Raw genomic sequence first — 23,288 nt, forward strand, 5'->3', positions numbered from 1 at the left:
AAGTGATCGACGTTATATATTTAACCCGCATCTTAGATACCTGTACTAAAGTTTTCATTTTGTAGAATGTCATGTTATGCCATTGCAATGCAATTCCCACTGATTCTTTTTGTTTACATTTTTATCAAGGAGAAAGATAGCGTCGATCCCGAGTTGAGATGACGGGGCGTGAAATTTTGTACCTGTTTAAGCAAACCTGGTACCTTAGAAAGAAAATCTCAGAAGTACAACATTACTTGTAACATTGCTATTGTATAAAACCTGTTTTTCCTTATACAAAAGCTTAATATTTTGTGTTGGATATACTTTCACGAATACCTCCGTTTTCTTATTACATTCATAGTACCACATCCTAATCCAAAGTACGGAATATAACAGGTGTCCATGAGTATTATAATTATAAATTTAGAAATATGTTTTTTATCTTCCCACCATCAATTTATTAAAACTCCACCCCTTCCTCATTTCTACATGAAGTGTGAAAGTAGCAATATACGTCCCCTTAAAAAAATCAAGATTTGGCCGTGAAATGCGTTCTACTTATATTACATTTATACCCTATACTAGTATGTAAAATCCATGGTGTGATTTACAAATGTTATCAATATCATCTTTCAAGGTAGACGGTTTATTTTATGACATACATAATCAACCATACTATTCAACGAAACGGGTGTTTCGTGGACCCTGAAAAAATCAATGTCACAGGAGTCTGTTGCCTTTTCAAGCATTTTGTACTAGTGACAGTTCAACTTTTACGTACTGTTTGCAAAACTTGAAATTATTTTATGGGTACATGTAACTTTGTCATGGCTTGCGATACCTTGAAACATATGTAAATTATATATTTTTATTTAAACATCATGAAAAATACATTCTAAAAAGTAGGGGTTTTTATGTTCTCGTTTGAAATAGATCTATGATAGTCGAACTATGCATCGAACTATGCATACATGGACATTTGTGTAATTAATGAAGGATGTCCCACACGTAAGAGGATGCTGTTCACAACAAATGGCGTCATTCGACAGAAAGCATTCAAAAGAGACATTCACTAAAATTGAAAAAGAACATTCCTTTCAATTGAAACTAAAACCCAATTTCGACACGTGTATGTATTATCTATTGGAGTCATATATTTGTTTATGAAATATTTGGTATGGGCGTAAATCATACTGAATGTACATCTGTCATTTTCTATGTTTTTCAAAGTAATACTGTATTTAACTGAGAAAGACATTTTACTCGAGCCCCTGTGCTTTTTACATAAAACCGATGTTTAAATGAGTATACATACGGTAACAATCTAATAACATTTTATGTTTGATTTTAAACTTGGGAGTGTTTACGAAGTTGAAAAATGTTTTACCACTGCTATAATTATTTTACTGAAACAAGTAAAAAATGCATATAATGATATATATTTGAATATTTTTTGTAAAAACATAAGTAATTCGTACTCATAACCTTCTATGGTATTCAAACTAAATGTCTTCATACAAACTGCGTTAACATAAGGCAAGTTTTTACGTGTTGTGAATACGTGAATACCTGAAGACATTTATAAAAAAAAACTCGACAATGGATTGGAATTTTTGGAGTCTCAAACAACGGGAATAGACAAACATAGTTAAGGTAATTTTCGTTTTACTTCTATTATATCAATTGACTAATAAATCTGTTTTGGATAGTATTCAATTCAGAAAGTGTAAAGTGTTTCATTGCGAGTGTATATTTTAATTAGACTTTTGAAACCTCATTTCGGGTGAATTTTTGTTTTCGATTTTTTTACGCCACGTAGGCCTTGGTTTATTATAAGGAATACACCATAATAAGTATAAAGAATACACTTCATAGTATTAAAGTAGGAAAATCTTTCAAGAGAGGTTATTTTCTATTGAACAACACATTTTGTCTTATATAACCAGGTCGGAGACTTCCCCTGGATTGAGAAACAGTCTCTCGATCTAAGCACTATCTCGCATCTGTATGACAATTAAGATTAGCCTAAGACTATTTTTGCGGTAAACATGTAACCATAACTTGTTAGAAAACCATTCTTGTCAGTTAAAAAAAAAACACTTTAAGACCGACTTTATACATCAATCACTGTTAATCATTATGATTATACGTCTAGCATATTACCTCGCACAAGCTACAAAAATAGCAGAATAACTCAAGCAGAATAGTAGAACATTAATTTTAATTGTCATATAGATGCGAGGTTAAATAAAAAAATGTTATTCTGCTATTCTGCTGTAGTTATTCTGCTATTTTTCTAGCTTTAGGCTATTGTTGATTGTGCGAGGTAATATGCGAGACGTGAAATGTAAAAAGTCGGTCTTAAAGTTGTTCTTTGACTGACAAAAATGGTTTTCTAACAAATTATAGTTACATGTTTACTGCAAATAGTCTTAGGCTAATTTCAATTGTCATACAGATTCGAGATAAAATGAAAAATTATTCTGCTATTCTGCTCAAGTTATTCTGCTATTTTGCTGGTCTGCTGTTCTGCTATTCTGCTTGTCTGCTATTCTGCTGGAGTTATTCTGCTATTCTGCTGGAGTTATTCTGCTACTCTTCTAACTTAGGATAATGTTAATTGTGCGAGGTAATATGCGAGACGTATAATGTTCAAAGTCGGTCTTAAAGATGTTCTTTTAACTGACAAAAATGGTTATCTAACAAATTATGGTTACATGTTTACCGCAAAAATAGTCTTAGGCTAACTTCAATTGTCATACAGATGCGAGATAAAATGAAAAAAGTTATTCTGCTATTCTGCTGATCTGCTATTCTGCTTGAGTTATTCTGCTATTCTGGTGCTATTCTGTTGGAGTTATTCTGTTATTCTGTTGGAGTTATTCTGCTATTCTGTTGGAGTTATTCTGCTATTCTGCCAACTTTACAGAGACGCGCCCCCTTTTCGTCTAGTCCCATTGCCTGCTTATTTAGAATGATTTGTCAAAATGCATAACATATGCAATAAATAATTACATAGGAATTTAACTGATTGATTTCTAAAATAATGGACTGACCAATTGACATTATTGCTAATTATTCTATACCTATTTTATATATCCAATCGCGAACGTTCATTTGCAACACGTGACCGTACAATATATTACGGTATTTGGATGCACGTGCGTACAAAAATCCTGTATTTTCTGTATTTGGACGCACGCGCGTACAAAAAATCCTGTATTTTCTGTATTTGGACGGTTCAACAGTCCCATGTTAAACATACGATAAAGCCCGAAACGCGTGAAAATGTTCCGAATGTAAATCGGATGAAGTATGCGTCTTGAAATCTGGATTTAATTTGAGTTTTTTTTGTTTGTTTACAACACACAAAAACGATTCAAGGGATAACAATGCTATCTGATTTAGATATTAAAACGTTCGTTAATAATAAAAAACTTAAAAATACAATAAAAAGGATCATCAGATGTTGGAATATTTGAAAAGTCGCTAAAAGAAGCCGTTCAGGACGAAACCTAGAAATTGGTATCAGCCCTGACTGTCTGAATAGCTACCTCAGCAGTTTTCATTTAACGGTTAAGAAACAAAATGGAGAAGATTATGAATGACAGCGGACGGGCGGTCAGCATCCAAAACATGTCTGCTCTATAATTCACTTTTCGTCGGATCTTCACCAAACTTGCTGACAATGTTTGTGGGCATTACATCTCGGCCAATTCCGATAACCAGCCAAATTGTACCAGGCACTCTTTGATTATAGTCCTTTAATTACTAAAAAAAAAAAACAACGGGGAATTTAGCCTTGGCCGCTCTTTTAAGTCGAACAGTTTTCATCCGATCTTCACCAAACTTGCTGACAATGTTTGTGGGCATAATATCTCGGCCAAGTATTATTACCACCCAAATCGCCAAATGGCTGTTGTAGGGAGGTTGCACCATATACTTTTTTTAATGATGATTTGCAGAAAAAAAACCATTCAAATTGAATGAATTACGCATATTACGTATGAAATGAAATAAATATAGAATAAAAAGGTTATTTAAGGTCTAACATTATTCTGTGTAATATATATTTGCACTCATACCAAGCTGGGAAAAACTAGAAAAGGCAGGAATACAATATTCAGTGAAACATTTTTAATTGAAACTATTATTATGATAAGATAAAATAGATATAGAATAAAAAGGTTATTTCACATTGTACTGTACAATACGAGATATATCTGGACTCGTACCCAGCTGAGAAAACCATATTGAACTCGCCTAGCGGCTCGTCCAATATGGTTTTCTCAGCTGGGTACTCGTCCAAATATATCTCCGTATTGTACAGAACAATGTTAAATAACCTAATAATATTATATTAGTGTCGCCTCAAATCTCTGCAGACAAGAATATCCATTTAATCTTTAAACGAAATTATTCATTTCATTACAATATAAAACCATATACATGTACATTTACAGTACAAGTACATGTATTGCGCGTTATCAAGGCAGAATTATTATACATTGTAATCGATAAGAACAAAAAACAAAGCAATTTATTTACCTTATTTTTATAGTGTAAATTGTGTGTGATTTAGACTAAAGAATCCTACTGAGTTGTATTTCTGAATGAACTTATATTAATCAGGTTAAATATAGAAAAGACAATACATCTTGAATCTTAATAAAGTACAAGTCTTAATATATCAGACCAGATGTAATGGCTGCAATAGGGCATGTTTACTTTAAACAAGAAGCATAATGTCATCATGGAGTCTGTACAATAACACTGCAACAACAAAAATAAGTTTATTAATTTTATTGCTTATCATCGTATACCAGTGCCAATTTCTTCAGTGTATGATAAAATAAAAAAGAAATTACATTAAATTGAACATAATCTTAACTTGGTTCCTTAGGTAGTATATTTGAATAAGTTCCATAGTACGTAGTATTGAATTTGTTTCATAAAACCTAATGTTTAATATGCTCCGTTATATTTAACGTTGATTTAGTTTCATTGTACGTAACGTTGAATAAATTATGTTGTACATAATGTTGCATTATTTCTATACTACTTAATGTTGAATTAGTTCCTTGACACGTAACGTTAAATTAGTTCCATGGTAGGTAACATTGAATTAGTTCCATGGTACCTAAATAGTAACATACATTGAATTAGTTCGGATAGTTACTTAAATTGAATAAGTTACGTAGTTATCAACGTTGAATTTATTTCATGACACGTAACGTTGAATTAGTTCCATAGCACGTAACGTTGAACTAGTTCCCTTGTACAAAACGTTGAATTAGCTCTATAGTAACTTACGTTGAATTAGTTCCATAGTACCTTATGTTGAATTAGTTCAATGGAATCTTGCTTTGAATTAATTCCATAGTACGTAACGTTATATTCGCTAAATTCTACCTAAATTTGAATTAAATTCATAGTACCTAACGTTGAATATGTACCGTAGTATATATCGTTGGATAAGTTCTTTTTTGCATAACGTGGAATTAGTTCCATAGTATATAGCGTTGAAGAAAGAACATAGTGCCTTACGTTGAATTTGTTTAACAGTACTTTTGTTGGTTTTAATGTCGCACCGACACAATTATAGGTCATATAGCAACTTTCAAGCTTTTGATGGTGGAGGAAGTCCCCAGATGCCCCTCCGTGCTTTATTTCATCACGAGCGAGCACCTGGTAGAACCACCGACCTTTCGTAAGCCAGCTGGTTGACTTCCTCACATAAAGAATTCATTGCCCCGAGTGAGGCTGGAACCCACATCTACGAGGAGCAATTTAACTAAAGCTGTCGATGGACATAATTTTTTTTTCGAACAAGAGACAGTGATCTCTTTTTTTTATACTATTTATGCCGTGCGCTTGGAATAAGATATCAAGCTCTTGAGATAAGATGTTGTGGGTACGAGATAAAATGTCGAGTGCACGAAATAAAATCTCTTTTCCACGTAAGATGTCGAGCGCAGTTATTAAGATGTTATGCTCTCGAGATAGCATGTCATGCGCACGAGATAACATCTGAAGCGATCTGATCGATAGAATTCTATATTCAACAAGAGTGGCAGACTGTCACAAAATACGCTCGTCATCGAATTTGGTCTAATTCAAGGGCCATAATCCAAGAGTGCCTGGGGCGATTTGGCTGGTTATCGAACTTGACCGCGATATTATGCCCACAAACATTGTCACCAAGTGTGGTGAAGATTGGATGAAAACTGTTTGACTTGGAGGGTGGACAAGGTTAAATTTGCAGATTTTGAGTAATTTAAGGGCCATAACTCATGAGTGCCTGGAGCGATTTTGCTGGTTATCGAAATTTGCCGAGATATTATGCCCAAAAACATGCCGTGAATTCCCGGTCCAATATTACCACTTTGTATTTTCGCAGTAGCGAACTGTGGCAAGTCTATATCTTCATGCAGTTCTCGTGCGGCTATCGGTGTTTAACATTATCGTGTTTGCATTAACTGTTAACCATTTATTTTTATCCATCGGTATTCAAGAAATTAAAAGTGTTAAAGACCCACCAATACCTAGTGGTCTACTTTTTCCTCTCACATAAACTGGGTGCAAATAATCGTGCATACTACTACATTAATTGAATAATATATTTAGACATTAAATACACTGTCTTAGCCCTACATCTGTAACTGTCAAATTGTAACTAGATACTTGTTATTTCTCACTTCTTCATATAAAAAATGTATAATTACCATCATGGAAATACAAAAGATTACAGTTATTTTGTGGTGTGTCTTAAAGGTAACTTAACAATAGCCACTACTGACCTTGACATTTTATAGGGAAAATACAAGTATATACAACTCTCAAAATGTACAAATGTACTAAGTATTTAAAATTAAAGCTCAAATAAGAGCTGGCACTATCAGTGACCAAAACTGCTACGGTTGTCTGTGCAAAATATGCCAGCATAGTTTAGGTATGACTCATATTGCGACCAGATTAAACAAGTTCTCCGAAGGTAATTTTGACCTTGGAGCTAGGGTCTGGGTTTTGAGCATGACACACCAGTCCATCATAGGGAAAAATTGTGACAAGTAATTTCTGATGAATGGCAGAGTTATTGACCGCACAAGATACAATGTTAAGTCTAAGTGTGACTTTGACCTTGAAGCTAGGGGTCTTGGGCTTGTGTCTGACACGTCATTTTAATATAGTGAACGTTTATGCCATGTAATTTTAAAATCTCTTAATCGATGGAAGAGTTATGGAACGGACAAGAAACACACCATGTAAACTGTCAACCTCTAAATGTGACCTTGACCTTAGAGCTAGTGGTCTGTTTGTTATGCATGACACGTTTTCTCGTTATGGGGAATATTTATGCCAATTCTTTGATGAATGACGTAGTAACGAACCGGACACGAAACAAACCCTATTAAACTTTGACTTAACTTCTAAGTGTAAACTTGATCTTGGAGATAGTGGTCTGGTTCTTGAGCGTAACACAGTGCCGCATTATGGTAAACATTTATGCCAAGTTGTTTCAAAATCCCGTCATGGATAACAGATTTTTATACCGGACACGAAAAAGATCCTATTAACCTATGACTTCTAAGTATGGCCTTGACCTTGGAGCAAGGGATCTGGGTCTTGCGCATGACACGTTGTCTGATTATGGTTACCATTTATGCTATGGTATTTCAAAATCCCTTCATGGATGGCAGAAATATGGACCGGACACAAAAACAGATCCTGTTAACATTTGAACTTTAAGTCTGACCTTGATCTTGAAGCTAGGGGTCTGAGTCTTGCCCATGACACGTCGTCTTATAAAGATAAACATTTATGCTAAGTAATTTCAAAACCTCTTAATGAATGGCAAAGTTACGAACCGGACACGAAACAAACCCTATTAACGTTTGACTTTTAAGTGTTACCTTGACCTTGAAGCTAGGGGTCTGAATATTAATACGAAACATTGTCTCATTAAGATTAATGTTTATGCCAAACTATTTCAAAATTCCTTCATGGATGGCAGAGTTACAGCCCGGACAAGAATTAACAAAATTACAGTCGGACGGACGGACAGACAGACAAGGCGAATTTAATATGCCCGCCTTCGAGGAATAAAAAAAAACATACTGTAGTGTAGAAAAGAAGTTATTTGCTGAAACATCGTTAAAGGATGTAAGGATGTTTTTGATAAATAAAACCTAAAATTGTCAACTACTTTTGTAAAATTCTTGAAACAGATATATACTTATTAACTTAATAATAACATTATATATTAACAAAATCTGAAAAGTGGATTCCTTGGAAGCACTGGTGACAAGGCTAGCTAATAGTGAATATTGCCTGCTAGACTCAATTTGATTGAGACCTCATTTGTACACTAGTCAGCAGTGTGTACATGTATCTACTAGATAATTTGCAATCAGGCTTTGCACGGATTGTCACGGATCAGAGGGATAGACTGGCTATATTCATCACTACAACCCAGCAAACTATATGAAATCTAAAGTGGTAGTATATTCATGGCATGACATTGTCACCAAGTTTGGTGAAGATCGGATGAAAACTGTTTGCTTTGAGAGCGGACATGCTTTTGGAAGACGACCGCCCGCCCGCCGCCCGCCGCCACGGGTGTTCACATAATACGCCCCGCTGTTTCAGAGACGGGCGTATAAAAATCATTTGCATGTCCTACACATAGCACTGTAACAAACAAAATTCAATATCTTCACAAAATATTTTCCTTACAATTATCTAAACTATGTCTACGACAAATTAATCATACAATGCACCTGTATGCATCGGTATAAAATTTGTGTTCTTTATTTCGAATCATTGTCGCTAACCGTCGTTGGTTCTAGTCGCCCCAAAAGGCAATTGTTCAGCTCTTGTTTTAAATTAATCGAAGAAGTAAATTATTTCAACTATCTTGGTACTATTTTTAATTACACTAGAAAGTGTGTATTATATTGAGAAAATTTTATTGTTAAAGCGTTAAAGGCAATGAATGTACATTTTACGTTAATGTAGGAATGATCTTAGTGCTAGAACGTTTGGCCAAAAAATAGGTGTGTCTCCCGACCGACCTGAACCATTTTCCCCCGACCTCAAACGTTTTTATCGGTTCTGAGAAAAAAAATGTTTCTATGGTCGCACACGCCGAGAGGCGCTACAGCAGTCGTAGAGAAAGGTACGGTACGGTAGCGGTTACTACGTACACACGTATCATATATGTTACGATACTGTAACGGTAATTATACAGGGATCAAAATGGCAGCACCCCTGCACGGTCATGTTTTGGCAGTAGATTTTCGTTGTGAATCTTGATGTAAAATATTTTTGTCTTTAATAATACACCAGAGGATTTGTGTATCGGTGCACCCCAAAAGCCTGACGCATGTGTAAATTGATCCTGCAGACTTCTGAAAAGTTGAAAAAATCTACCAGTCATTCGGACCGACAAAGCCAAAAATATTGTCGGCCCAAACGAAAATGTTCGGTCAGAAAGTCGCCTCTTATTTGGTTTCCTAAAAATATGTGAGAAGAATGTGTCAGTAATGAGGCATTTGGTAGACACAATTGGAATTCTATCCTGAATGATTCATATGGTATGAGCTGACTGGATTTGTATTCCATCTTTAAATTAAATATTTCTTTCACAAAGCTTCAGACATACGGTCCGGCAGTTGCTCAGAAATCGTCGGACCTAGTGCAAAAACTCCGGTAAGGACCGGTGACTTTCCAGAAGTCTGTCCCGTCACATAAAGTTTTACATTGTTTTCTAACACTATATGTACCCATATAATTAAAATTTTGTTGTGCCATTAAATTATTATTGGGTGAACATTTTTCACACATGACTTGTATGATGTCACCCACATGTTGGACTCCCTGGTCTCATATAGTAGTGGTAGAGCAGTGGGCTCTAAGATCCAGGTTTCACTTGATCAAATGCCACCAGAGAGAGATTTTGCTTTGCCTTTGATTCACCTCAATTGATATTTGTGTAAGGACTGGTTAGACATCAGCAATTTCCAAGAATAGAATAAAATACAGCAGCCTTATTGTAATTTTGGGTTCTCTGCTTTAATGTGAGTGTTGTCTGCAGGGGGCCGAATGGCTTGTCAGGTCTGCTTTTTGATTGTTGCATCTTGAAAATTTTTTAAAACACTAAGCCACTAAAACAGTCACCAAAAACACTAAGATGCGCATAATGCCACTTTAAATAAGACGCTCTGTAATAATATCATACAAGAGTATGCTATGCCACTGTATAAAAAGAATTATGTGCATTTTTACTTCATTTCTATTATTATTCTAGTGTCTATGTCTATATCTCTTTTTCTGGATGGGTAAAATCTTTAAACGGTTTAGAACTTTTAAAATAAATAACCATTTTTATATTGAAGGCCAATTGTCAATTGCATCCATAATTTAAATAGCAAAATTCCGGTTTTTCAAGCTGTATATTATACAAACACTTACAGATGCATGTGTTAAAATGTTTCAATTCAAGTTCTTCTATAAAACAGATTTTGAATATAACGGATTTTAATTTTTTCTGTCTGGTATTAAAATCTGCTACGATGTCATTTTATACACCTAAAAACCGCTAGACTATTTACGTTCAAGTTGTCACGTACCCATAATGTTTACATGTGTATACGCCATGCTATGTGTTAAATTTCAATCCGATTTAGTGTTTAAGCTCGCTTATAAATATACTACCGGTCGCGCTTAGTTGGTCATGTATTGAAAAGCCAGTTTGTTTTGATGCAGGTAAAATTCCCACTGATTGGGGAAAAGGTATAATCAATCCCATACCAAAGTCAGGGATAAAGGATCCTAGAAGTCCAATGTCTTACCGAGGTATAACTTTGGCGCCAGCAATGTGCAAATTATACTGCTCTGCGTTAAACAATAGACTGTCTGAATGGTTAGAAAGTAATTTGTTATGTGGTGAGCAAAATGGCTTCAGAAAAGAGAGAGGGACTATTGATCATTTGTCCAGTTTAACCTCTATTATTGATTCAAGATTGAAAAAGAAACATGCTACATTCGTGGCCTATATAGACTTGAAAAAAGGCATACGACACCATTGACCGATCTCTTTTATGGAGTCGCTAATCCTGTACGAAAAAAGGAACTGTTTTACAGGTGTAAAACGTCTGTAAATGAACTGTATTTTGAAATTACAGCTGTAAAAGACCTGTAAGTGGAAAATGACCAAAAATACAATTGAAATTTACAGGTGTAAAACATGCAGTTCTCAAAAAATACAGCTGTAAAAAAATTACAGTTGAAAGTTACAGCTGTAAAATGTTCATGTCTCAAAATTACAGCTGTAAATGTTTTGGAGGGAAACATGAGTACTGTCAGCCATCTTTAATTAAATTTGGCGGGATATAACTGAAGTTCACAAAGAAACCACATTTTCTAAAATATTGGAATTTTAACTATTATAGAGTAAGTGCAACTGTATTATTATTTAATATAGTTATAAATGGACATATATATGTACATGTATTAACTACTGACACTATATTTGAAGCTGATAAGGTTAAGTGAAATAATTACAAAATTGTCATATGTTTTCATGACAAAGAACGAAAACAAGATCTGATGCACAGTATCTACTTTGACTATCCTACTCATGAATTTTGCAAATGCTATACTGTAAACATATTTCATAACTGTTTTTTTTTTTTTACTTACAAGATCATTTATTTTGCCATTTTTGTAGTAATTGCTACCTTTTCTAGAAAATTACAATTCATCCTAAAACTTTTTGTACCTCTGCTTTCGTCCCTTAAAATAATGTCTTCTTTTTCAAAAAATGTAGTATTTCTACAGCTGTAACTTTGAGGCATTTTTACAGCTGTAACTTTTTCATTTTTACAGCTGTAATTTTTTTCATTTTACAGCTGTAGGATTTTTTACAGCTGTGTCTCATTTGCATAAATCGAACTGTTTTACAGTCGTTTTACAGCTGTAAATTAAAATCTACAGCTGTAAAATCAATGTTGATAATGAAATCTACAGGTGTAAATTTGAAATAATCATGACTGTAATTTTGAACAAAAATACAGGTCTTTTACAGCTGTAAAATTTCATACAAAATTGGCTCATGTGGGTGTTAATAACAAAATGTTGAGAGCCATAATATCCCTTTATGATAATGTGAAGTCTTGCATCAAGTTGAATGGATACATGTCCGACTGGTTTGACGTTAAAATCGGATTACGTCAGGGATGTATTTTGTCACCGGTTTTATTTAACTGCTTCATTTATAAATGATTTGGCTGTAAATATTAATGCTTTAGATCTTGGCATTGATATTGGTGACGACAAAAATATCGTCCATTTTGCTTTATGCTGATGATGTTGTTTTACTTGCTAAAGATGAGTTTAGTTTACAATCTATGTTAAATACTTTGTGTGATTGGTGTGATGTAAACCACATGACTGTTAATATGACAAAGAGTAATGTAATGCATTTTAGAACAACTTTTATGCCTCAGTCACAGTTTGTGTTTAGGTGTAAAAATGATGTACTTAAGGTTCATTCTATTGGAAAAATAGTGGGTCTAAATTATTTAGATTGGCGGGTTTGTTACTGAACAAAAGTTATAAAACGTATATACCAATAGATTCGTCTTGAAACGAAGTATACGACTAGATAATCAAACTACGACTACGACTCTTTCATAAGTCGTACGACGACGAATTTGATAACAAAATTGGTCATGTTTTTTCAAAATCAAGGGCTGCTTCAAAATACATGCGGAGTCCATTTAAAATGTATTAATAGACAGACAAGACATTGTATCTAGTTCCTGCCACCCTTTAAATTACCCAAACTTTTTCTAAAAGGCTGACAATTTACGATTGAAAATATACTTTAGAATGCTTTAGACGATTGTTTTCATTGTGCTTTGTTGACATGACGGACTACATTTTGTTACTATAAATACTAATATTGCACGGTGAAAGCGTGCCCGATTCCCGCCAAGTATAATAAAGGATAGTTCTTCACGCCGTTTACCTGAAGGGAAAGTTCTTTATCCCGATTATCATTCTCGGCAGATTTTATAGATCCAATAACACTATTCTAATAGTACAGTCAAAAAGTATTCGAAGAATAATCAACATTTTTTTTCAAAATATTCTACAACCTGAAATGAAATCTAGATTATCTGCTTCATTGAATATCCAACATTTTTTCAAACGGTCTACTTAATATGATAAAAGCGTTATCGTTCCAAACTTTGTAAAAAGATCTTACATCCATTACGTCTTATAAATAATTTGACTACCTCAGGGGCGGGTACAGTATTTGGTGTAAGAGGGGGCGTAAAATATTTGAAGACTAGAGCAAATAGGGGGGTCCGGGGGCATGATTCCCCGGAAAACTATGAAAATAATGGATCCATCTGGTGCATTCTGGGCGTTCTGGGGTACTTTATTTGTTATTGACAAAGGACAGGTTTTGTGACAAAATCAACAAAAATAACATGCTAATTATAGTCACGTCTTATGAATTGTCAGACTTATTCTTGCGCGAGTATCTCGGAATTTCTTAGCCCGTTTTTTGAGACTTTTATGGGGAGGGTTTACCTAGGACTAAAATAAAAAGAGTTTTTTTCGGAGCTCATGCAAACTTAGTCAGATCTTAAATGTGCCAGCATAGCGAGCGAGAAAAAATGCATTTGTTTTCATAAAAAAAAAAACAAACAAAAAAAAAAACAAGTAAGACAAATTACCTGTGTGACAGAGATAAAAATGCATTTTTTATGTTTAACCCAGAATAGAAGACAAATTACGTTTTCGAGCGTAGCAAGCGAGAAAAAATATGCATATTTTTCAGCCGGAACAAAAGATTAATTATGAGTGCGACCGTAGCGAGCGAGAAAAAATGCATATTTCATATTCTTCAGTCAGAATAAGACAAATTATGTATCTTAAGCCTGACAACTGAACAACTGAACAACTTCATTATCTCTGCCGACGTCGTTGATAAGCTTAAATGTTGTAAAACTTTGCTAGATCCCTCGTCCGACATCGACCTTGAAGGCCTTTTTCATACTTAAGGGCAGGTCCGGATCTAGCCTGGGAATTTCAATCCAGTCTGACAATTTCTAACCATTTTTCTACCTGCAAATTGACAATATCAGAAACTCGGATGAAACCAATTAACACTAATTAGCACAATTTAAGTTGAATCTTTAATGTAGGTAAGATTTCTTCTGACAATTATTACCAACGGCTTCTCAGGCTAGTCCGGACCCAGAAATACCTTTATTTGATGCAGCGAGGCAACAGTTTAGAAAGAATGTGTCATCAGCGAGACACATAGCTCCCAGCGTTAGTAGGAGTCAGGGTGTTCTCCCCCTGCAAAAGTTTGAAATATAGTTATGTAATTGTGGCATCTGATAGAGTTTTTGGTCTGAATTTTGAGAAAATATGTTTAGTATACAGCATCTTCTGTGTATGACTGTGCTATTTACGGTAAAAAGGATGAAAGGGACGACAAGTAAAGTAATCAATGATGACTGTTTTATTTTGCAGTATAACAATTTCATGCATGTTCACACAAATAAAAGTGTTATATATATGAGCAAGACATAATCATGCATAGAAAGTTGTGCTACAAAAGGAAGCAAACTCTTCCCCTTATCGGTATAGTTTGACAATATTCCTTCAAGGAGGTTGCAAAGCGAACTAGAATGGTGTCGACAAAAATGTTTCATTCAATAATTTATAATAACGACGGGTCAATAATATTATTAAGGAAAAAATATATACAAGTTAGGCAACTGAACACAAAACAAATGCGCATGCCTACATAATGTTCATGATGCTTAACAAGTTTTATTTGAAATGAAGAGAAGGAAACTACAATGTAGTTGTCATTCGTCGTTAAAGAAGGGCCACAACTCCAGACAAAATAATCGATCAGTCAGGGCAACATGTACATATTCATTTCATGCTGCTAATATATACCTAGTTTTAATTCAGTTGGATGGATCTGTTCGACTTAAGTTCACGAGTTCACGATGTGATGAATTAGTTCAAGATCAATTTATTTATTTATTTATTTTGGTTTTACGGCGCACCAACACAATATAGGTTATATGGCGCCAAACAGGACTACAAATTTTGGTTTCACATCTCATTTACATCGAAATAAAAACATGAGGTATGGAATCAAAATTTGCATACCTGCTGGAATCACAGAGTTACAGCAAAACTAAGTGTTAAGACCTTATTAGTCGCCTCTTACGATCATGCAAGGGTTAAGCAGTGGTTCCAATTCTTTTCATACATAGATTGTCCCAGAACCACATGGGGCAGTTCAAGATCAAATAGGGCAACAACTCCAGAAAAAAAAACCCCAAAAAACAAGAATTTGTAACAGAGTTAGCAACGTCCCCTGCCTAAAGACATTTTCATCATACATACTCTATGCAAATACAGCATCTTGGCATGAACAAAATAAAACAAGAGTGCCAGGATGTTAAATATATGCTCGTCAGGTAGATGATATAATAAAACATTTTCTGTACAAAACTATAAGTTTGGTAGACAGTAAGCCAAAACAATGACATGTCCAATTCTAACAACCAGGATAAAAAGTTCCAAGAATAATCGTTTTATAGTAGCAACAAAGGGAAGTAAGTTTTGATTTTTTAAGTCCACAAAAAACTCTTTACCAGGAAGAGGTACCTTAAAATACACCTAAAATTTGAAAGTAACACAGAAAAATGGTCTTGATTTTTCCCTACGGTCATAATGTGCTATAGTATGTGTATAATTCTGCTGATTGGCCATGAAGTATATCATGATCCATTTGAATATGATGGAATCTGCAGAAAGAGAGTTTTAATGCATAAGGTATGAAGGAAGCTATGATATGATATTAAGGGGCTTCCATCACAAGACATGAACTATTGGTAAGAATAAGATGTAGTTAATGAAAAGAAGTATTTTGTTTTAAATGTGCGGAGTTTAGATTACATAAAATAGGTCAAAGCTGTGACAATAAAGGCCTATGCTATTTGGACAATACAAAATTCCTACGTAAAACTGAGATTGTCGTAACAACTCGAATAATGCACGGGGAACAAAAAGAAACTAATAATTATAAGAAAATGTATCTCCGAATAAATTATAAAGTATCAATGACACTCAAAAACATGTCCCAACAGTGCACTAGAAGAAAATGCATAGAAATTTTCGGCGTAAGTATTTGGTACCGTAAGTCTCTCATACATATACACTATATATATTCTTCAATCAAGGATATGTCAGTGTAAATGAGCTGAGCGTTAGTTTTCTAAGAAGTCGTCGTTAAACTGTGTTACACGAATCACACGTGCACCGCTCTTTTACAAAAATATGTCCGCCATGTTTTCTTCAGTGAACGAAATAAAAGGAGTATTTTACCTTAGATTTCCTTATTGTAGAGTACGATTGACTTTCTAATCTAAATAAAGCATCACTTTTTTATAACATCCCACTGTCCGATCTTTCTGATCACTTAATGATCACTCACAATTACAAAATAAAACCAACGTGTCATCAAAATTATCACTTTACACGGCTTCATGGACATCACGGCCTACTAACATTACATTTGTAATCATGCGCCAACCAAACAAATGATGAAAGATCAGGACTTTTTCAAAGATATGTTTTATTTCCTGTAATTTTCTGATATTCTAACCTTTAAACAACCGATTTGTATGCACAGAAATAGCGAAAAATTTATGCAATATAGCTTTTAGTTTAAATTTTGGACCTATCTTTTTCCAGCCCAACAACAAACATGTATATGTCACAAACGCGGCCTGTCCTCGAAATCAGTATCAAAGGTTACTAGAACATAAATACAATGAATAAACAATCGCTTACTATATTCTTGTAAGTCCTGTAAGATGAAACGGCTAGTGTTTATACATTCATATATATTCCATATCGGAAACATTGACAATCACATGTCGATCCTTACCAGGAACATGAAAACAGTTACTTTTATGCCTTTGTTTACATTTCAAACATGACGACTCACATATACGTTCAAGAACGTAAATTTCGTGCTTTCCGACCCACATGGTATGTAAACTTTTGTAATTAAAAGTATGGTGTATTCGGTAAACCATTTGTACTTTCCGACGTGGTAAATGTCATTGAGAGTATCAGTTACGTTTACGAAATTTAATTAAATATTTATGTTTTATACTTGCAAAAGAAAAACTTGATGGTCATTGTCGCTGGCTTCGAATTCCTCGCCCATCACCGACGTGGGATCAAAAACTCACTTGAGGTGTAAAACTTTTCACGTAAGGTAGCCATCCTACTGAGGTTAGTGTCTCGATCTAGGTACTAGTCTGAGCCCCAAAAATGTCTGGAGGGGCCCCTGGAGCCTTTCCCTACCATAAAAAACCTGGGAAAAGTTCATTGTGTTGTTTCAGTGTTACTCTCAATCAAACAAAATAAACCTTGTTCCCGTTTTTGTTTGTTTGTTTGTTTATATTTTTATATAAATGAATATGCAAAAAGGGTTTGTTTGTTTCAGTGTAATCAGGGTGCATGTACCATGTGACTTTTTCGCTAATCTGGGGTGCCAAAAACATGGCGGATACCTCGGTAAAAGTGACATTTTCTTAAATATCTTTTCGGCAGCCTGTTCAAATAAAAGGAAACATAGATGAGTGCCGTCTCATATGAAAATCTGACACTCGGCTACAAGTTTTTTTGTTTCTAAGTCCATTCGTTTTCTCTAAGAGTGCAACCGCGCAACTGAAGTGAACAAATTTGATGATGTTAAGAAGGGGGACATTTTCGCAAATTCAATTGATAAATCCTTTAAAAGGCCGTAAAAGACTTTTTTTGCGACACGGATATTTGTACGAGTATTGTCTTGACATATACAATTTAAGAAATTACAAATTAAGAGCCTTCAATAGCTTCCTAGGCCGGATTTATCAAATTGCTAAGCAGGGGTCCGTTTTTCTTGATGCTAAGACGGGGGCGTGATTCAATGATTTGGTAATGGAAGTCTTTTGTATTTCATTAACCCGCTTCATTTAAGTTTTTCCATGTTTATACTGCTTACTATAAGAAAAATCCGGTTGTATGTATGTTAAAATTCAAATGGTCATGACAAATGAAAGCTTCTTACCGACTGTGAACTGTGAAATTTTACCTAAGGTGAAATACTTAATTTGACTGATTTAATGAAAAATTCACCAACTTTCACTCTATGGTGTCGGCCCGGTACAATTTCTCCTTTGCTGTATAGTAAAATAGGCACTTTTGGACATGGATTCAGCGGCGAATTTCACAACAAATTTACAGCATTGAGAGTTCTGTATTTCTGAAGATGAATAATGTCAATAAATCATAAAGAAACACTGTCATCAACAACGAACGTCTTTGCTACATATCAAAGTATTCAGTCACTCTTTATGATTTCCAATCCACATCTGTCATGGCCGCCAGTCTGGAATAGTTTTTAATCCTTCCGCACAGAAATGTTGTCCTGGAAAATACACGGACAAAACAACTGTTAAAGACATAGGAAATGACACAAAATGTTTAACAAGTCAAAGCAGAGATGGCTTTAAATCGGAAACTTCACATTTCAAAGAATTAACTGCTTCCTAGGATACAACGACCTGGAAGTACTTCAATACCTGGGTGACACCCTATCTTAATAGTTTTATTACATTTCCAGGTAGGCTTTGGAAAAATAGTAAGTCTGTTTTTTATCGCATTGGTTTTGTCTTCATTGTTTAAGTTAGTTTGCTTCTTTTGGTTTAACTTTCGATAACCTGACATAACCAACTTCAAACAAAAATGGAAGCAATAAGTTTTTGTATCACAGCGATAAAAGATATATTGAAATAAAGGGCAAAAAATAAAGATTACTTCACGAGGTTATAAAATTTTGTTAAATCACGATAAAAATACGTTTCTAATGTTTGAAATTATTTTTCTAAACAAACCTATAGTAAAACTGTTAATTGATAAAGGTTATCGGGTCCGCGATCCGTGTATATTCAAGGGAGACTACTTTTGCCGAAACTACTGGTCAATGTATTGGAATGTTGGCCATGCTAGCTGAAACAGGTCTCTAAAGTTCTTACTTTTGCTTTGCTTCTTAAGGCAACCACTTAAATGGTTGAGAATCTGCACAGCAATGTTAATCTCATTTTTTTCTCTTTAGATCATAACTGTGCTGTTTTTTATCGCTTTTGTTGGAATACATATCTGAACTTCAGTTTGAAATAAATTATCATACTTTCGAATGTTATTTAGATACATGTATTGAATTATCAGTCTTATGTGCCAGTAATTTCTTCACATGTGTTGTGAAATCATAGTAAATGTTCGAAGGTTAAAGTTTAAAGAACTTTTTTTTTAAGCCATTGAATTACAACAAAAGAAAACATAATTCAGAGCCAATATTTATCATAAAACATAAAATGGTTTGATAGACGCAGTGATCATTTTGATACTTAATCATACTATAAAGAGGTCGACCGCCTCAGTTGTCGAGTTGTAAGATCTCTTTCACAGACGACCATGATTCGAAGCCCGAAACCGACTATGTCTCTTATGAAAGAAAGTGGACATTTCTTTTAAGAAGATCTGAATATGGTGCCGGTTCTTCCCAGGAACAATGGTTCGATAAACTGATCACAATACAACTGGCGTTAAATTTCATAAATGGAAAGTAAATTAAGACAAATAAGTTGTGAGTAAGGTAAAATTATTTATGAATGCATGCAAAAGCGTTAACACTGTCAAGTTTCTCAGTACGTTGTTGCAAAAAATAATGACACAGAAAAAGAATTAAAGCCTTCATGTCGATCTGCAAAAAAAGATGAGTATAAGCTAATCGTCGTATTCGATACAACAAAATGGGAAATTGGGCCCCAAAGCATACTGTATGGGAATGATTAAGGGTCATTGAAACACAGGACCAAAATATCCACCATTTACGGTCTCCTGCAAACCATGGCATATCAGCTGTGAAAGATGTATAGTAATCCACATTATAGTCAAAACAATTTCTAGAAGTAAAAAGGAGATGGACAAAATGAGCAATGCTAATGTAAGGTCGTAATATACTAGTAATAATATTATAATATACATTGTACTAGTAATAATATTATTAGTCTCACCGGAAAAGACCGATTGCCGCAGTTATAAGATCCGTGATTTCTGTCGCCTCTTTCTGGAAATAAAGCCACGCAGAAGGCTTTTTTCTGGACTTATATGTCTTTCCACATTCCTGGCACACAAATGTCTGAAATGTAAATTTATGCACTTTACTACAACATTGATAATAATATTTCATATTTTTTAAACCAAAAAGGACATTCCGAACAAAATGTCGTAAAATAAGAGATCTGGAAATAACATATACATTTTATGACCAACGAAACCAGTACAATTTCCGATTTCTTTTGACAACTGATACTGACGCTCATGTCAGATGCGCAAATGTATTTCATTCAGCCAAAAAAAGAATTCAAAGTTAACGCGACTGAAATAGAATTAAATATGAACAAACTTAACAGTATTTGTAACAAAGGTTACACATGCCATTTTAGTCGACCTAGAAATGTAGTACATAAATGGAAAGTTGGTGCATTTTCAATAAAATCAGTCAAATTAAGTACTAAGTAGTTCACCTTAGGTAAAATTTCACATTTTACTCTCGGCGAAAAGCTTTCATATGTCATAACCATTTGAATTTTACTACACATATAACGAAATTTTACTTACAGTAAGCAGTATAAACATGGGGAAAACTTAAATGAAGTAGATAGACTTTTAATAACAAATCTTTAAATCAAGCCCCCGTCTTAGCATTAAGAAAAACGGACCCCCGCTTAGCAATTTGATAAATCCGGCCTAGGAAGCTATTGTAGGCTCTTAATTTGTAATTTCTTAAAGTGTATATGTCAAGACAATACTCGTACAAATATCCGTGTCGCAAAAAAGTCTTTTACGGTCTCTTAAAGAGTTTATTTATTGAATTTGCGAAAATGTCCCCCTTCTTAACATCATCAAATTTGTTCACTTCAGTTGCGCGGTTGCACTTTTAGAGAAAAGGAAGAAAACTTGTAGCCGAGTGTTGGATTTTCATATGAGACGGCACTCATCTATGTTTCCTTTTATTTGAGCAGGTTGCTGAAAAGATATTTAAGAAAATGTTACCTTTATCGAGCAGTCCGCCATGTTTTTGGCACCCCAGATTAGCGAAAAAGTCACGTGGTACATGCACCCTGGTAATGTCAAAATATAATATTACAATTATGTATCAACAGTAAACGCCACATGCATTATATTTTCACGAGGGGTTAATGCTTTATCTTACAGGTAAAACAAACACATTCCTAATGTATAAAAGGTAAAGGTAAATATATATGTATATGTGTGTGTACTCGTGGAATTAAATGTTACGTGTAAAAAGTATATATTCACAGTGCAAATCATGCTAAATAATACGTACGATATGTTTGCTTTCTCACTGTCTAACATGTCCGAAATTATTTATTCGATTTTTATTATAGAGTTCTAGTTTATTTTTCACCTTAAATTAAAGCAAACATGTTCAATATAATTTTAAACAAACTTTGAAGTTTAGTAGGTTGTAGCATTCTCTAGGTCAAGGGTATTTTATTACCTTCTGTAGTCAGTCATTATCTATTGTAAAAAAACTCTTTTTTAACCAAAGTGGAAAATTTCAGGTACTTGAAAATGCAGCTTTCTCAAGTTAGAATTCTCGATGTCATTTGTCAGACATACCTTGTAATTAAATAATATTATTACAAAATTAATACTGCTATTTCTTTTGTTGCACTTTGCGGACTTATGATAAAGTTATATATATACATTTATCCGAGCAGTACAATTCCTGTAAATGAGCACTACGTAAGCGCTCAGGCCCTTCTCCCACACCATACCTATAGTTCGGACTTCTTTCATGTGTAAAGGCATGTGCACAAAAATGACAAATTTTGCCAACACCTGGTAAATTGTAATGTGTTTTTTAGAAAAGTAATAAACGGAAATAGAAAAATAGCTCTCAGCTCATTTACACGGATAGTTTAGCTTTATTATGTATGTTATAGTTTTTCGCAGTTATGCACGATGACATAAAATACTTACCCCGAAAATTGTGACACGAACATACATTATTTTTTTTTTGATAACTTTTCCCACTTTACTTTTTTAATTTTGATGTATTGTCACATTGGAATAACATTTGTTTTACAGTAACTTCGAAATTTCTCAGAAATAATATCATGTACCCCACCCACCTAATTCATAATTTCAAAATAGCATAGGCCTTAAGCTTGGTTTGAAAAAGTAAAACACAGTTGAAAACTATCCTTCATGCAAAATGTCACACTTCTGGTGCAGAGGGGACGAAATTAGCTATATAATTTAACATAACTTTAAAAATGCTTGAGCCATTCAGCTGAAATTGCCCACATTTCTTGAATACATTGATTTGGATATGATTTGCCCCAAAACACATTCTAAAACTGAACTGAATTAAAGTAAGGTGAAAAAGAAGAGAAAGCTTCATTATTTTGAAAACCACCCATATGTGGAAATCAGCATTATATGGAATCTTGACAAGTGTGGATTCATTATGTATCTTAAAACTACTCATGTAGCTTCATTTCTTTATGCTGATTTTGTAGGTCTACAGCACAGTTTATGTACAAACGAAGTTGGACAATTCATGCATGCCATGTAAAATAAATAATTATGATACCATTTATTAATCATATCTTGGTGTAATATAGGCCTACTGTATGTTATTTCATTCCATTGTATAAATGCATAAATTTGTTGATATTCTGATGCATGATCATGCTTCATTCAGACCCTTGACCTTGTCATCTATGCAGAAGTGTCCTTTCTTTGGCTTACTTACATTGTTCATTTTTTTTGCTAAATTATTGTAGAATATATATAGAATATTGACATTTACCTAACTGTACTGTTGGTCGACATCATGTATTCCTGTTGAATAAGAAATGTCAGTGTACACACCCAACACAGGTTCAAACAATTTGCAAATGTCATTGTTTCCATGGTGCAGGTATTCATTCATCTGAAACAAACAGAAGACAGATTAAATGCACAGTAGACCTTGATTCTAATTAATGTTACTTTAGAAATCTTGATGGTTTTTGCCGGATGATTCAGCACGTCCAATCAGACATGTTTTATGGCATAAATACAGAGTCTATGTTCACATTATGTCAATTCGAATGCAAAAAGTA

At 34.2% G+C, this 23,288-nt stretch overlaps 1 protein-coding gene across 2 annotated transcripts in view; it reads left to right on the top strand.

Annotated features, from left to right (window-relative positions):
- The first annotated feature begins 1,305 nt into the window (after nt 1-1,305).
- Nucleotides 1,306-23,288, top strand: part of LOC123564853 (uncharacterized) — a 127,989-nt gene continuing 106,006 nt past the window's right edge. For both annotated transcript variants that reach the window (XM_053537480.1, XM_045358735.2), the window contains exon 1: nt 1,306-1,635. The gene's annotated coding sequence lies outside the window, so the exon portion shown is untranslated. The remainder of the gene's footprint in view (nt 1,636-23,288) is intronic.

The sequence above is a fragment of the Mercenaria mercenaria genome, chromosome 2, assembly GCF_021730395.1.
Source record: "Mercenaria mercenaria strain notata chromosome 2, MADL_Memer_1, whole genome shotgun sequence".
In the NCBI taxonomy this organism is placed as follows: Eukaryota; Metazoa; Mollusca; class Bivalvia; order Venerida; family Veneridae; genus Mercenaria; species Mercenaria mercenaria.